Below are 16440 nucleotides of genomic sequence, written 5' to 3'. Positions count from 1 at the left end.
GTCTTCTGGAAGATTTGTAACATTTTGTGTTTCAAGTGTCACTGTTGAGCTCAGTAGCAGTGGTTCCACTTAAACACATACCTACTTGTTTGCAGTTTCTAGCTTCAGTTTGTAAAAGGCTGTCTAGGAGCTCCCCAAGCTCTTGCTAAAGAAAAGAAATTATTAATGTAAGTGAAAACCTGATTCATTTGTTGCGTTTCAGAAAATTTCCCTAATTTGTCTTACCAGTAGCAGCTCTCTGTCACCAGTGTGCTGATTTTCCTTACAGCTTTCCCCTGTCTGTCCAGCATGTCAGTCAGTCTAGGATAACTGGTATTTTTGTAGAGGTTAGTTTTATTATACATGTGCATATAAGTGAGGATGACAAAGTAAGAAACCACTAAGGATGGTTTATATGGAGACAATTGTTGAAAAAACAATTAATGGCTATACCAGTAAAGTTCTTTAGCACTGTAGAAATTTCATTGGAAATTGAGCTCTGCAGCACAGTAAGGACAGGAAAAAATATCCCAGGAGCTGTTTGTCTTTGCAGATATTAAAACCGATGAGCTCAGTGTTTGGAAATGCTACAAAAAGAGAGAGAAGATCTGGAGCAAGGCAAGGGAAATTCATATGCCGGGTGGAGAGAAGAATCTCAGACAGTCGGTGCCACCTAGTGGGAGCTCTCCAGAAGGCTGAGCACAAAACCAGGTTGCTGTTTTGCAACTCGTAGAGATCAGGCCGTGAAATAAAGCTATCATTGATGAGGGCGTGGGTGCTCAGCAGCAGCAATAAGCAAGGCAGGGAGCGTGTGAGATGATATAGCAGCTGGTGGACCATGTGTGGCTGAAAAAAAGTGCAGTTGATTAAATATCTGATACAGCTCCATTACAAGGAGACTCGTGTCTTTTAGAGTTAGGTAACAAAAAAACCCTCAAATAAACAAAATCACTGCTCAGTCACTGTAGAGGAGCACTTTGCCTGTAGATGTGACACAAACTAACTGGAGTATTGCTCTGAAAGACTAGGGAGAGACAGGAGACAGCGTAGACATGCATGATTTAGTAATCATACCTGAACTGTAAGTGCTTTGAGGCAATGGAGCTCGTAAACTTTTACAAGCATTTACACAGCACATTTACGCTGTGAATAAAGAAGTGCTATGGCTGCTATTAGGAGCCTTCGTATGGAATACTGCATAACAAACAATAAGCCTTGAGAGTAAAACCTACTCATCTATGTTATCAGACATTCTTGTGTTCCGGCTATGGTGATGAAGAGCCTTTGAGAAATATGAAGTCCAACTCAGTACAGAACTTCTTTTGTTTGATTTGTTGTTGGTTGTTTGTTTTTTAAATTCAGTTCTCTTAGGAAATGGTGCTGCAAACCGACAAGGGTGTTGTGTTTGTGTGTTGTTCTCTTTAAAACCTTGCAGTTCCTTGTCTGATTCTAGCAGACTTATCAAAGGGCAGCAATCTCAGATATTACATTCCTGAAAATTTCATGCAAATAGCTGGCTGGGTAGAGGGAAGTGAGCCAGGGTGGAAAGGCTGAAATGTGGTATCACCTAGCATCTAATAACATGGAAAAATACTATATAAATACTGGCAGCACAGGAAAAGTTACTACTACTTTTCATAATAAACTATAAAAGACAAGATTTTCAAAGATAAGCTTCTGTTAGAACTATTTGTTTAGGTAAAAGTAAGAGAAAACTGTTAGTAAAACAGGAATGTGAATGGGATTAGGGTATTAAGCAACATCAGTGGTTTTACTCCTGATTACACTCTCTGAATCAGAATCACATTGCTAGAGTACAGTCATCATCATACCCCAGCACGCTGCCTGGTACTGTGGCACCATTTAATGCTACAAAAGTTCTCAGCTGGAATACGTTTATATCCTGGCAGAAACCCAAAGACAGTGTTTGTCTTGCCTATATTTCTCTTGCTGTTTCACTAGTGGAATATCCTAGTATATTGTGAACATATTCTTGCTGGTTTTCACTAATACTATTTTAAACATGAGATAATGTCCGCCGGTGGGGTTCAGAACTACAATATGTGATTGCTAGCAAACTGAGGAACTGATTCTCTCTCAGGAAGGTGCCCTCTGGTTTTGTAAAGCGTGGCAATTCACGTAGTCCTAAGAAGAACAAATAGGAATGGACTGAGCTCCCTCTCGCTGTGCTAGCCCTGGGACTCCTTTGCCTCACCAAGTGCTCCCTCCCCACCTATTCAATCCTTGATCTGAAAAGAAGAGGTTTTGATTCATGGGCAGTTAGCCTTATATCTGTAGGAATTAAAGGTGTGTTTACCACACGTCAGGCCAATCCTTGAAGAGGATTCAAGGCAACACATTGGCCCAGATCATTATCATAGAATCATAGAATCATAGAATCATAGAATCATAGAATAAGCAGGTTGGAAGAGACCCACCAGATCATCGAGTCCAACCATTCCTATCAAACACAAACATTCGCCTTCGCACCTCGTCCACCCGTGCCTTAAACACCTCCAGGGAAGGTGAATCAACCACTTCCCTGGGCAGCCTCTGCCAGTGACCAATGACCCTTTCTGTGAAGAATTTTTTACTAATGTCCAGCCTAAACCTCCCCTGGTGGAGCTTGAGGCCATTCCCTCTTGTCCTGTCCCCTGTCACTTGGAAGAAGAGGCCAGCACCCTCCTCTCTACAACCTCCTTTCAGGTAGTTGTAGAGAGCAATGAGGTCACCCCTCAGCCTCCTCTTCTCCAGGCTAAACAACCCCAGCTCTCTCAGCCGTTCCTCATAAGGCCTGCTCTCCAGCCCCCTCACCAGCTTTGTTGCTCTTCTCTGGACTTGTTCCAGAGCCTCAGCATCCTTCTTGTGGTGAGGGGCCCAGAACTGAACACAGTATTCGAGAAGCAGTCTCACCAGTGCCGAGTCCAGAGGGAGAATAACCTCCCTGGACCTGCTGGTCACGCCGTTTCTGATCCAAGCCAAGATGCCATTGGCCTTCTTGGCCACCTGGGCACACTGCTGGCTCATGTTCAGTCGGCTGTCAGCCAACACCCCCAGGTCCCTCTCCTCCAGGCAGCTTTCTAGCCCGAATTCTCCTAGTCTGTAGCACTGCAGAGGGTTGTTGTGCCCCAAGTGCAGGACCCGGCATTTGGCCTTGTTAAACCTCATGCCATTGGACTCTGCCCAGCGGTCCAGCCTGTTCAGATCCCTTTGGAGCCTCCCTACCCTCCAGCAGATCGACACTTCCACCCAGCTTAGTGTCATCTGCAAACTTGCTAAGGGTACACTCAATGCCTTCATCCAGGTCATTGATAAAGACATTGAACAGGGCTGGACCCAGCACTGAGCCCTGGGGAACCCCACTTGTCACTGGCCTCCAGCTGGATTTCACACCATTTCCCACCACTCTCTGGGACCAGCCGTCCAACCAGTTTTCCACCAGGAGAGTGTGCGCCTCTCCAGGCCTGAGGCTGACAGTTTCTCAAGCAGAATGCTGTGAGAAGTGACAGTCCATGTGTTTCATGGACTGTTTCAATTAGTGACAGTCCATGTGTTTCAGCAGATATCCCAAATACCCACAGCATCAGGTACACTTGGGAACCTGATTATCTGTTGCTTCACTCAGGATATTCTGTGTTTTCTGGAGTCTCACTTATGCTGACCTGCTAGAGGGCTGGGACATGAGATTTTTTAAGATGATTTGTACATGCATGTTATTTCTGGTGTGTTGTTTATTATCTACTCTTCAAAAGGAATGTCCTTTTCAAACACTCCCACATAAATTCCTGTATTTAAAAATAGCAACCATAAAGAGTTTGCATTCTCCTTTAGTCTTTTCTTCTTACATATTGCATGATTCAAGAAAATCCCTGAACATATAGGGAGGAAGTGACACAGACATATTGCTCATGATGAGAGCACTAAGCAAATGTAAAACAGAAAACAGAAATTTGGCAGAAGTAGTAAGGAAAATTAAAGTACATCTGGAGTAGAGCTGTGTTATTCCAGGGGGTAAAATAACCAAAACAACTGGAAATCAAAATACATTATTGGATATTTTAGCATTCAAGTACCAGCAATGAGGGGAGTGAATTTGCCAAATTTTGGTAAAATAGTGTTTTATTATGGTGAGCTTTCTACAGTGACTTAGGTAAATTTCCTGATCACTTAAAATTCACTTCTTTTATATGTAAAGTTCCTCAAGAATGGAGAAGGCTGCTGCAACAAAACAACATGGCTTTTGAGTTCATAAAATACATGTCAAATAAACGTGCTGCTGGGATGCTGATGTTTTCCTCCAGTTTCAGATAGCAGAAATGTACAAATCTGAAGGTTACAACTAGGTAAAATGATCTACTACCCTTAATAATGGTTAATTAGAAGTGCAAGTTCTAATCAAGTCAAGTATGCATACATATTTACCTAAGGTCTTCGCTTCTCAGAAGAGGAACATAATATGTAATGCTTGTTGAGTATATAAAACAAAGACTTGAATTCCTACAGACAGTTTTCTGGGTGACATACTGGTTCTATTAAAGTCAACATCAGATTATTGAGTATTGTATTCTCAAGATTTCACTTTTTCTTTCTTTTAACTTCACAATTTAAGATGTGATTACTTTGTTTTGACTTGACTCATAACCCTTTGCATGACTAATGCTGATATGCAGTGATAAGACTTCCTGTTGGAATAAATCCCAAGAAACTGTAGCAATTTTATTGTCAATTTGGACTCACACCAATGTAACAATGGAGAATTTTTTTCATCTTTATTTCCACAGTAAAAGTAAGAGGCTCCAGCTGAAATACGACAGCCAGACTGTATTTTGCAGCACTTTTAAGTCGAGAGCCAAACCTGTATTCTGCAGTCTGAGTCTTTTTCTAATTAAAATACACTTGATCTACTGTCATCGTGTTAAAGAGCTTTTGAAGTCAGACTCTCACTTTTTCACTTTTGCAGAGTATCCCAAGGAAAGAGGATTGTCTTTGTTTTTGGGATGTATAAATGGAGTTTAGTTAATAGATTGTAGTAACCATAGACCAGTTCCATGCTCCACTTTTATTTGTTCTTCCTAAAAATTTGGAATTTTTACTGCATTTATCACAGTGGTATTTGAAGACATACTAGGTTTCAAAGTGGGGTTACTGAACTTTGTGAATATGTCTTTTTTTTTTTTGTAAGGTCAGCATACACTGTCTTTTAGGGCTCTGTTTGTATGTTTAGGTGCAAATTTTGAAGCTAGTTCCAGAAGTGGGTTTTATATGATTTTCTGAAGACCTGAAGCCTCAGGATCAGCCAGGATTACCCATCCTCTTTGAACACATCACTTATATCCAAATATGCCTGGATTTCTCTATAAATATCAAAGGCACACAGGCTGGTCTGAAACAAAGAAAAGTTTTAAAAATGGAAAATATTTTTTTTTTGAGTGAGAAATATAGCATCTAGGATATTTTTCCTCAAAAAAGATTCCTTTCCTTATTTGAAAGGAATAGCTAAAACCCTGACTTTAGCTTCAAACTGCTAGGAATGTACTTTCTACAACTCACTTCAAAACCATGCATGTTAGCTCATTTGCGTGTAATGCAACACACAGTTGAAAACTTCAAGTTTTGCAGAGTCTGGATAACCCTCCATAATACCACTTTAGGGAAAACTGGTGTCCCCAAAGGGCAGGATTTAATTTAAACTTGATGTTTGACATATTAACTACCTTTTCAGGCAAACTAATGCTCCTACAAAATCCCCACATGCAAATGTTTGCCTGTAAACTTCATGGGACAGTAGAGTGCTCTGGGTGATGTGCCAGTGCATGTATGGAAGCTACAGCATCTGCTGGGTTGTTATTCTGTGTGCTATTGGGTGGCCAAAGCCCAGCTGGGCACACAAATAGCATCTTGTTGAGAGAGAGTTGGCTGCCCTAAATACCCCTTTGTCCCTGGTTCCTCAGTTCAGAACCTCAGAGAAAACCTAGAAGTTGCTTTGAAAGCTAACCTGGAACATTTCCTGGTACTAATAGGCAAGTTGTTTTTATGGCTACAACAGGTTTTCTTACTTTGCTCCCTCTATTAAAGTTTTCACTGTCCCAGAGGTACCTCTCACTATCCTTTTGCTACCACAAGATCAAAGGAGCTTCTCTCTCTTCCATTGTGTTAGCCTAACCCTAACAACTCCAAAGTCCCAGCAACCTCTTCCTCTTTTCGTTTTACTTTTACTTAGTACAGGATTTCCTCGGGTGATAATAAGCATCATTCAAGGTGCCAAAGCTGTTACCACTAGTCCCAACTTCTCTATGCAAACAAGTAAAAAACTGCAGAGCATGTTCCAATTGGTGCTTATCCAGGTGCTTATGCCAAGACTGCAAAGCCACAGGCTAATGATAACAGTCAGAATTTTTTTCACTTACAAAGGAAATTGCTCAATTAAATATATGTATAGGAGCCCTGTAGAATAAGAAACTTCACAGGAGATCTGATCGTAGCTCTTGTAACCACTGGAAATCTTTTTAGTACTGCGTGGGCCCCAAACCCTCTGTTTACAAAGCAGATTCAGAACACACATCCAAACTTTCTATCCTATTTCTGTGCTATGGTGCTTTGTTGGGACAGAATTTAAATTCCTTTGAACTCAAATTCTCCTTGACTACAAGAAACATTGACTGGGATTCTGCCTTTAAAAACAACAAAGTAGATGAGCCTCTATACTCAATCACAAGGAGTCACACCTTTGTTATCTGAGGAACTTTTAACATAAAGATCTTTTCCAAAAAAAAAAGAACACCTTATTTGTCAAAGCTCTTTTCTGAGATGGACGGATAAGTTGTCAGAGTCTTCAGCAAGGCAGTGTTCAGATAAAACTTACCTGGGAGATGGATGATGGAGGTTACAGTCTTCTCTGAATTGTGAAGGAAGAATTAAGCTGTGGCTTCTGCACACTCTATTAATACCCTAAGCAGTGGACTTCAGACAGTTTTGGATACCATTTTGAAAAGTCCCAAGCCAGATGGGGATGATACAGTAAATCGCCAGAGCTGATTTTGATGAAACAACCAATTAGGAATTTAAGTTGTTTTCCTCTGTGCCTAGAGAGCAAGTTGGTGAAAAATAGGTTTTGAGGCCATATTGACCCCTGAGATCAAGACCCTGTTGTTGAACTGAGTTTGGAAGAGAGATTACAAAATACAGGGCATGGGCACTTCATTTTGGACATCATATGTGTAGGATAAAGAGCTTTTAACTTGTGTATCTCTATCACTAAAGTCTATCTAGTAAAGGCAAATAATCCTCATACAACTGAAAAGAAGAGGAAGATACGGGACACAAAGAACAGGTGAACCAACTAATTGATGATACCCAGCTCATTAGTAAGCCTTTTAAAAGGAGGAAAACACAGTGCAAGAATCCTTACACCTAAGTTCCCTGCTGTGTTTTATTTTCCATGTTCTTTCTAGAATGCAACTGCCTTCTGGGCAAAGATCACCTATATCATGACATATTCTGTTTCTGATCCGTATTTGTCAGCAAGCTTATTTAGCAATCTCCATTTGGATTGAGAGGTGCCTGACTTGTAACTTTATCTTTCCGTGAAAATAAGCACCACAAATGTAAGTCACTCAAATATATTTGTGGCAGTACTTACAGAAACAAATCCAAGGAAACCTTCTTGGATTCTTTGTCACCTCTCAGATGCTGAAAAAACCTGCTTTGAGGTGAGTACATAATCCTCTTCAGGCTTTTCAATGAGGTATGACTTTGTTTCAAGATGTGATGGTGATATGGAAGCCTCTGTATGCAAATCAACTGCACCGATTATTTTATGGCGATGAGAAATTGTTTTACTTTTTAATGAGACAAGAAATACCGACTAACGTACAGTCATGTTATACATTAAAAAGGAGCTGTATATTTGTTAGCCAATTTTAACACCTTGTAATGAGAATATATAGTGACAGAAACATTTCTTACAAGTACAGCCTGGTGGTAAAATGCTGAGATGTTCTGGCTCCCAATTAGTGGAGTACAGTAGAGGTGTGCACTGCCATTATGGATTGGTTGCTCCTAAGACCACTCAGGCATGTTTCCAATGTTCATTTTCATACTGTCTTTATCCATTACAGTGTAGGGACGGCTCTGCAATGAGAGCTCAGCAAAACCAGAGCATCCTACTCTGTTCAGTCTGGTGCTTCTTTCTGACCTGAGGATTTTGCCAGTAATCCTGTTTGACATTCAGGCATCTGAGCTGGGAGCCAGTTTGAGATTTGTCTTTCATCTCCTTTCTTTTCTCATTCTTCAGTGATCTTTAACTATGCCTTCTTTACATTTCTGTTCTCTTCACCAACTATGATTCCCGAACAGCAATAGCACATAATCTGCTGTAGTTTACTGCTGTAAGAAATATAATCCTAAGGGTCAAGCAGGCATAATTCTGAAACTACTGGTTTAGGTGGCTGTGCAGTTGATGACATTTTGGATGATCACTCAGGCACAGGGAACTTGCATATCGCTCTTGTGGGCTGCAGAAGACACAGGTGTAATGCAGATGTCGCAGAATCAGAGATTTTGGGGTTGGAAAAGAACTTTAAGATCATCTAACTGCAAACCTAACACTGCCACATCCTCCACTAACCCATGTCCCAAAGCACCACATCTACCTGACATTTAAACACCTCTAGGGATGGCGACTCAACCGCTTCCCTGGGCAGGTTGTTCAACCTTACAGTGAAGTAATATTTCCTAATATCCAATCTAAACCTCCTCAGCATCCTTCTGTCACGCAGGGTGGTTGGTAGAGAAGGAACAACTCGGCCCAGATGGTCCTTGCGGTCTCCTGCCCACCAGGTGTCGCCAAGGCACCGGGCAGGGGTGGGAGCGCTCGGGTCTTGCCTTTCCTGAAAAGAAAATAAGAATTCCTGGTTACAGAGTTTCCTAAGGCAGCGTATTTCTCTCCTGAGCATACATGGAAGCGCTGGGTCCTGAAACATCCCACTAGATGAGGCTGCCCAAGGCCCATCCAACCTGGCCTTGGACACCTCCAGGGATGGGGCAGCCACAGCTTCCCTGGGCAACCTGGGCCAGGGCCTCACCACTCTCACAGTGAACAAATTCCTCCTTATGTCTAGTCTAAATCTGCCCCTCTCCACTTTATACCCATTGCCCCTTGTCCTGTCACTACAAGCCTTTGTAAACAGTCCCTCTCCAGCTTTCTTGTAGCCCTTTCAGGTACTGGAAGGTTGCTTTAAGGTCTCCTTGGAGCCTTCTCTTCTCCAGGCTGAACAACCCCAACTGTCTCAGCCTGTCCTCCTATGGGAGGTGCTCCAGCCCTCTGATAATCTTTGTATCCCTCCTCTGGACTTGTTCCAACAGTTCCATGTCCTTCTTATGTTGAGGATTCCAGAACTGGACACAATATACCAGATGAGGTCTCACAAGAGATGAACAGACCCCACCAACCCTTTGTATTCCAGGATGCAAAGCCATTTGTTCTCATCAAACCATCCCTGTCTTCTTCATTCTTTTGAGTGCAACAGGTTTCTTACAAAGCTACAGCTAAAAGGATTCCACTCGCTACACTGTCTCTGCCCTGCATGACAACTATTTGGTGTAGAACATTTCCGTTCCTCTCTCCTCACACCTATGGCACTGTGCACCTCCAAGTGCATGAAGAACTTTTGTCTGGTCTTGGGAAACAATGTGCAAGATGCTGTAATACGTTAATTTATATTCTGCACTCCTTCAATCCATTTCTAGCAGTACATCTGGTTTCTCCTGGCCTGAGTAAGCTTGCAGCTTTGGAGATTAACCAACGAGTGTACCCTTGCAAAAGTATACTGTCTTCAGGGTGTGACCATTTGATGCAAATGTAAATAAAACAGAGTTTTTGTTCATTATAATCTTTTCGCTCTCTGCATTGGGCAGATTCTGGCACTTTATGCAGACAGTTTGACTGCAGAGGTTAGCTGCTTGGACCAACAGCATTTCCTCTTCTGCAACCTAGCAGATACTATATTGACACTTCTGCTTCACTTTAGAGTAGATTCCATCCAAGAAAAATAAAAGTCAGTTAGGGCCACCTGTACACATGTCCCAGTCTTATTTCAGAGCCAAAAAAAGCAATAGTAAATAGGAAACAGGAAAAAAATCCTTCCCTGTCTGGTGGAGTTTTAATCAGGGTTCGAAGATGTTCACTGTCACCGGACAAGAAACTGCAACTGTATGTTAATGTTCATCTAAACTTCCCATCAGCTGATGCACTTTAAAGTATTAGTTACTATACCTTACTACCCTTTCTATCCTAAACCCAGAACATTGTGTTCATTCTTCCTCTGGCTTGAGCACTAGCAGGCCTCAAGATAACTGTGCTCCAAAGGTCCTGTCTCTACTTCTGCTTGACTTAGGACGTGTTACATATTGCCTCTTTCTCTGTGAATTAGGGGTGGTCATTTGCTTCTTTGCATGTGTGGTTTATTTATACTATAAAACCGGAATATCTTACTGTGTGTTTTTTCACAACTCGTTTTGCTTCAGTGGGTATCCCTAGAGGTTAATATTACGGAAAAAAATATTTGACTGCTATGATTTTTTTATTGAATTTTTTTTCTTTCTGTCTATAATATTCAGGAAAACTTTTCCAGAACTTTAAGGCAGCCTTTGCCAGATGTTTGTAAAATGTTTTGAGATCTGCAGGATGAACATGCTGAAGAAGTGCCAAGTGAGATGATAACACTCTGTTTATTACCTCGATACAATCCACAGAAACAAGTCAGAAAGTGCTTGTACCCAGCTGGTGGAAAGTGGGATCTTACAAAGTTTTCTCATTCCCTCCTTCCCCCCTCCATCCCAGATCTTCACCCTGCTTTTCATTGACCTATTGTTCTCGGGATGCTGGTGAGTTGCTTATTTTCAGTGCAAACTTGATTTGCACAGCCCAAAGTCTGCATTGTAAGTGAAGCACTTTGGTTAGTGTTGCCTCATTATTTTTCTTCCCAGGTACACCATGACAAACGGATGTTTTTACAAAGCTTAATTGAAACCAACAGGTAACTGTCTGACCCGCAGTTAGTTAGAAATGACCTACTAGGTACCAATTTAGTATATTTGGACTGGTTTTTTTTGGCGTGTATACAAACATTTATGGCAAATTGGTTTAAAACCTATTGTAACAGAGTTGCTGTGGTACTATGGGATTATTTGTCTCACAATTTCACCCTTTAAAATCCAGGTTTTATTTTGCAAATAAAAATGCATCTGCTCATTTCTGCTGACTGGATGTTTTACTACATCCCACATTTGCTGGGAACTGTTCAAACTGGAGGCCTTATTCAGGGCCCTAAAGAGAGAGGAAAGTGGAAATCCATATTATAAGGGGGCTTGCTGAGGCAGCTACAAATGGGGCTTTTGGTCACTCACTTTTCTCAGGAACAGCTTTTATAGGAAATATTTGTAGAGGAAAAATCCTAGTAATTTTAAAAGCATTGGAAACATATTTTTCTTTTCAATGGACATCTGTTGTGCTAAAGAGAAAATCGGGCTTAGAAAATAACGATGACTGTAGCTCCATATTATTTGCACTGTTTGTACATACCCAGAACAGATCGTATTTGTCAGAAGTTTTGCTAAGCATTAGTAAGTGTTGATATAAGTACAATATGCTGAAGTGTGCTTGTAGAAATCACATAATAATTCATAGAAATATAAGCAAAAGACAGAGCATCCACAGTAGTCTGGAGTTCATAGTGCTAGAAGAGAGCTCTTAATTCTTAAAAGATACATAAATGCTGCTGGAATGCAACTTCTGCAACTTTCATTTGTCATCTCTAAACTCACTGACTGAGCTTTATTGGCAACTCAAAGCAAGTCAGTTATGGCATGAGGAATGCGCTGAACAAGGTCAAGAACATTTTAAGGCAGCAATTTCTTCCCTTGGTAACATAAGACAGACATTTCAACAGCTAAGTAAAGGTCAGGATGATTCAGGGTCAGCCTTAAAAGTGCTAGCTTCACAAGAATCATAAACACACAATGGCTCAGAATTCTTTACTGTTCAACTGTTTTTATAGCCGATTACTCGAGAGTGAGCATAGGTAATCAGCAATCATAAAAAGTCCTGTTAGGTTTATGCCTAAAGGGCGAAGAACATTATAAAGGTGTTTTTGAATAGCCATGTTTTTATATGTTGTAAACATGCCAGAAAAGCTCTTTAGAGTATGAAAATTTCTTCTGGAGTTCAGGAGTTGAAAAATTGGATGGACTAGGTAGTAATCATAGAATAACCAGGTTGGAAGAGACCCACCGGATCATCGAGTCCAACCATTCCTATCAAACACTAAACCATTCGCCTTAGCACCTCGTCCACCCGTCCCTTAAACACCTCCAGGGAAGGTGAATCAACCACCTCCCTGGGCAGCCTGTTCCAGTGCCCAATCACCCTTTCGGTGAAAAATTTTTTCCTAATGTCCAGCCTAAACCTCCCGTGGCGGAGCTTGAGGCCATTCCCTCTTGTCCTGTCCCCTGTCACTTGGGAGAAGAGGCCAGCACTCTCCTCTCCACAACCTCCTTTCAGGTAGTTGTAGAGAGCAATGAGGTCTCCCCTCAGCCTCCTCTTCTCCAGGCTAAACAACCCCAGCTCTCTCAGCCGCTCCTCATAAGACCTGCTCTCCAGCCCCCTCACCAGCTTTGTTGCTCTTCTCTGGACTTGTTGCAGAGCCTCAACATCCTTCTTGTGGTGAGGGGCCCAGAACTGAACGCAGGATTCGAGGAGTGGTCTCACCAGTGCCAAGTACAGAGGGAGAATAACCTCCCTGGACCTGCTGGTCACACTGTTTCTGATTCAAGCCAAGATGCCATTGGCCTTCTTGGCCACCTGGGCCACTGCTGCCTCATGTTCAGTCGGCTGTCAGCCAACACCCCCAGGTCCCTCTCCTCCAGGCAGCTTTCTAGCCTGACTTCTCCTAGTCTGTAGCACTGCAGAGGGTTGTTGTGCCCCAAGTGCAGGACCTGGCATTTGGCCTTGTTAAACCTCATGCCATTGGACTCAGCCCAGCGGTCCAGCCTGTTCAGATCCCTTTGCAGAGCCTCCCTACCCTCCAGCAGATCGACACTTCCACCCAGGAATTCCACCCAGCTGTAACATTACAGCTTCAGCAGAAGTTGGACATAGTCCCTTTTCCTGGAAGATAAGATTCAGGGTATTTCTCTTGTTAGAAGTAGTTGTTTAATTGTGTAAGAATAATTCGTATTTCTGAAGTATGCCACATTTCTTCAGTATGACTTTTCTACACTCAACATATGGCTGTGCCCTGTCCATCATCTGTCCTACAAATGGGAAAATGAGTGACAGACAATATTTGTTAAAAATTGTTAAAATTATTACACAAATACTACAGGAAAGATACATTGTTCATGTTGTTGCACTGTAGTATATATTCTTAAAGTGAAATATACTGGGGAAAAAATCATTGGGTAATGGGGGGTGTTAAAGTGTTTTTTATTTGCATGGATGCTTCACTTTGTCAGCTCTGATTTATGAATCTATGGATACTAGGTCCCTAACTAGATCTTAGCAGGGTGGGCCCATATAACCATGTGCTAGAACTGAGGTTTGCTCAGCAAAACTGTTATCCCCCACCTCCAAGGATTGGATTCTTTCTTAGCATCCCTATCTGTCTAGGGCTTAATAGTAAGAAATTTGTTTTACATATCTAAGGCTAATAAAACAAAATCATTGCAGTAGGGAGCAGGTGGAAACATTCATGTTCTCCGACTTGTATATCACAACAGATACTGATTTCTAGAGACTGATAGTTTATTATTAGTTTATTTCTCATAATTAGTCTGTCTGTGTGCTCACATGGACTTAATGAGTCACATCTCAGCTCATTATCTTGGGAAACAGACCTATTATTTTTGAAAGCCATCCACTCAATAAATTAGCTTGGAAGAAATGATAGTCCAAAACACCTTTTCAATAGATTGGTGTCATGCTTCGTTCTTATCAAAGAGAAGCCTGAATTTTTTGTCATGACATATGGATTAACCGAGCCTTCCCTGCTGTGCGAAAACAAAAGACAATTGGTGATGCATGGAGCACACTGATCTTAAAACAGAGACATCAACAAAGAAACATGACAGCATGAAAAGACAGAATACAGTCTGCAGTCCACATTTACAAAGTCATTCTGCCTGTAACTCCAATAGACAACCATTTTCTATTTTCTTCTCAAAGTAAGTGACAGTCTTCCTTAAATATAGCATCTCAAAAAAACCCTGGACTTCAGACAGAAGTAGGGGCATGTTAACCATGGTTTCTTTTGGTCTTGATCATGCTTTCATACATGTCATTGAGCCACAACAAGCTCACCCAGTGTCAACAAGGAATAATTCTCCAAGCACAGTTCCTCTCTTTGCTCAGGCTTTTATTTGCTCTCCCACACTTCTGAGACCATATGGAAATTTTAGTGTGATACAATAGAACATGCTAATTTGTTATATTTTCCTCTCATTATTTATGCATGAATTACATCTTTATGACGCATCTCGATATAATACAGAAGTACAACACAGCTGGTTCACATCTGGTGTGAGACAATGGCTCTGTGCTGGATTAGCCAACATCTTCCACTAGATAGAGAAGGTCAGAGCCTTGTTAGGCTTTGGCTGAGGGAAAGTCCCTGTTTGACAGCAGAAGTGACACAACCATGGTGGCTGACTTCTAGGAGTACAGCTTTATGAATTTTTAACTTCCTGATAAGAAAAGCAAAATTTTGCTTCAAGTGAATCTTGACCATTATCTAATGCTCCTGTTCATGTGGGCTGAATTTAAGATGTTTTTTACCCCTTAAGGATCTGAGCATTTTTGTTTCAGTGCCTTTAGTAATAAATGCTCAGTATTTTCTTGATTGTTAGAGAAACAGATATTTTACCTCCTTTCTCTTTACAAGTATCTCTTTTCTCTGAAATTCAGGATATTTGTGTGGAAAAAAAAATATTTTCCTGTTGTGCAGTTGCTGTCATACTGGCTTTTGGTTTTAAGTATGGCTGATTGTTAAAGAGCAGCTAACTGAGCTCTGTGACCACCCTTCTCTTGTCATTGCTGTAGATAGAAAGAAACCTTTCAACAAGGGAAGCTAGTGGTTTTATTACACCTTGTGTAGACTCATCAAAATAGAACCAGAGAGCTTGATTCTTCCTTTACTAGTTCCTGTTTTACATCTGTAATTCCTCTAGCTTGTTTCTATGAGAAACAAATGAGAGGCTCATACGACCTTCTGCAGGAAGAAGAATTGGAACCATTATCCTTTAAAATATTGTCCCTTAAAATTATTCACAAGAAAAGTATATGGAGTGTGTGCCTTGCACAGATACCCTGTAGAAGAAAATGGTCACATCTCACTTTACCCACAAAGCTTTTAATTATTGATGAGATCCACCTGCTTACATAACTGCCATAATGTAAATATACCTGCATATCGCATGCATTAATGGATTTGTCCTTAGGCCACCTTGGCAAGGCACGGAGAATTTAAAGGGAAATTTGAAATTAAAACACAGCCCCGCGGTGCCTTAGGACATTGAGGTGAAATGCAAGTACTTAAATCCTGGCAGTACAGTGAGAATTGCAAGCCTAAAGCTCATAATGGCCCTTTTTTTTTTATAGTGATGTATCCCTAATGCTCAATATTCTGTTTCAGCTTTCATCCGGAAATGTTTCTGTCTTAGCAGGGCTCAGCAGCTTTGCCTGTCCCATGCTGGCATCCCTGTCTGCAGACTGCTACCTGAGATAACCTCTCCTGAAGACACTAAGCCAGTATCTATCTTCATTAAAGATTGTGCTGGAGGACACGCTTCTCTATTCTTGCCCAATAGCTCCAAAGAAGAGACTTTTCCTCAGTATGTAAAGATCAGGATAATCCCAGGCTGCAAATTCCAAACAGACATACTTATTTTTTTCACAGGACAGTATTTAAGCCCAGAGGAATGTGGAATTTAGGTCACATCTTTGTCATTTGTATTATTCTATAGGACAATTTATATAGCTTCTTTCTTGGTGATGCTGAGGATCCATTTCATCTCTGCTGCAGGGTTAGCTGCTGCAACTCTACTTAAGGAGCTAAACTGCATGATGTTTATTTGTTTACAACTTTACAGCTTTTCTCATGACTTCTTTCATGTCACCTATGTGCTTCAGGAGCAAGAAGATAAAACCAGTGTCACATATAATTCTAATGCCTAAGCTATCAAATTCTGGTTCCTTTGCTACATTTGCTAACTTCTACTGACTTCTAACGCTTGAGTGAAACCAAGCGTTAAGATGGACATAAGTTTATCAGTTAATTATGTATACTTGGATGGTATCATTGCTGTGTTCAACAGTTAAAGAAAGCAAATGTAAGAAACACCATGAATTTGAAGGTTCCAGCTCAGTAATGCTGCCACAGCTAAAATACATGGTAGCATTTCAGGAAG

Source organism: Phaenicophaeus curvirostris, chromosome 10, assembly GCF_032191515.1.
Source record: "Phaenicophaeus curvirostris isolate KB17595 chromosome 10, BPBGC_Pcur_1.0, whole genome shotgun sequence".
Classification (NCBI taxonomy): Eukaryota; Metazoa; Chordata; class Aves; order Cuculiformes; family Cuculidae; genus Phaenicophaeus; species Phaenicophaeus curvirostris.
Note: the sequence above shows the minus strand (reverse complement) of the source record.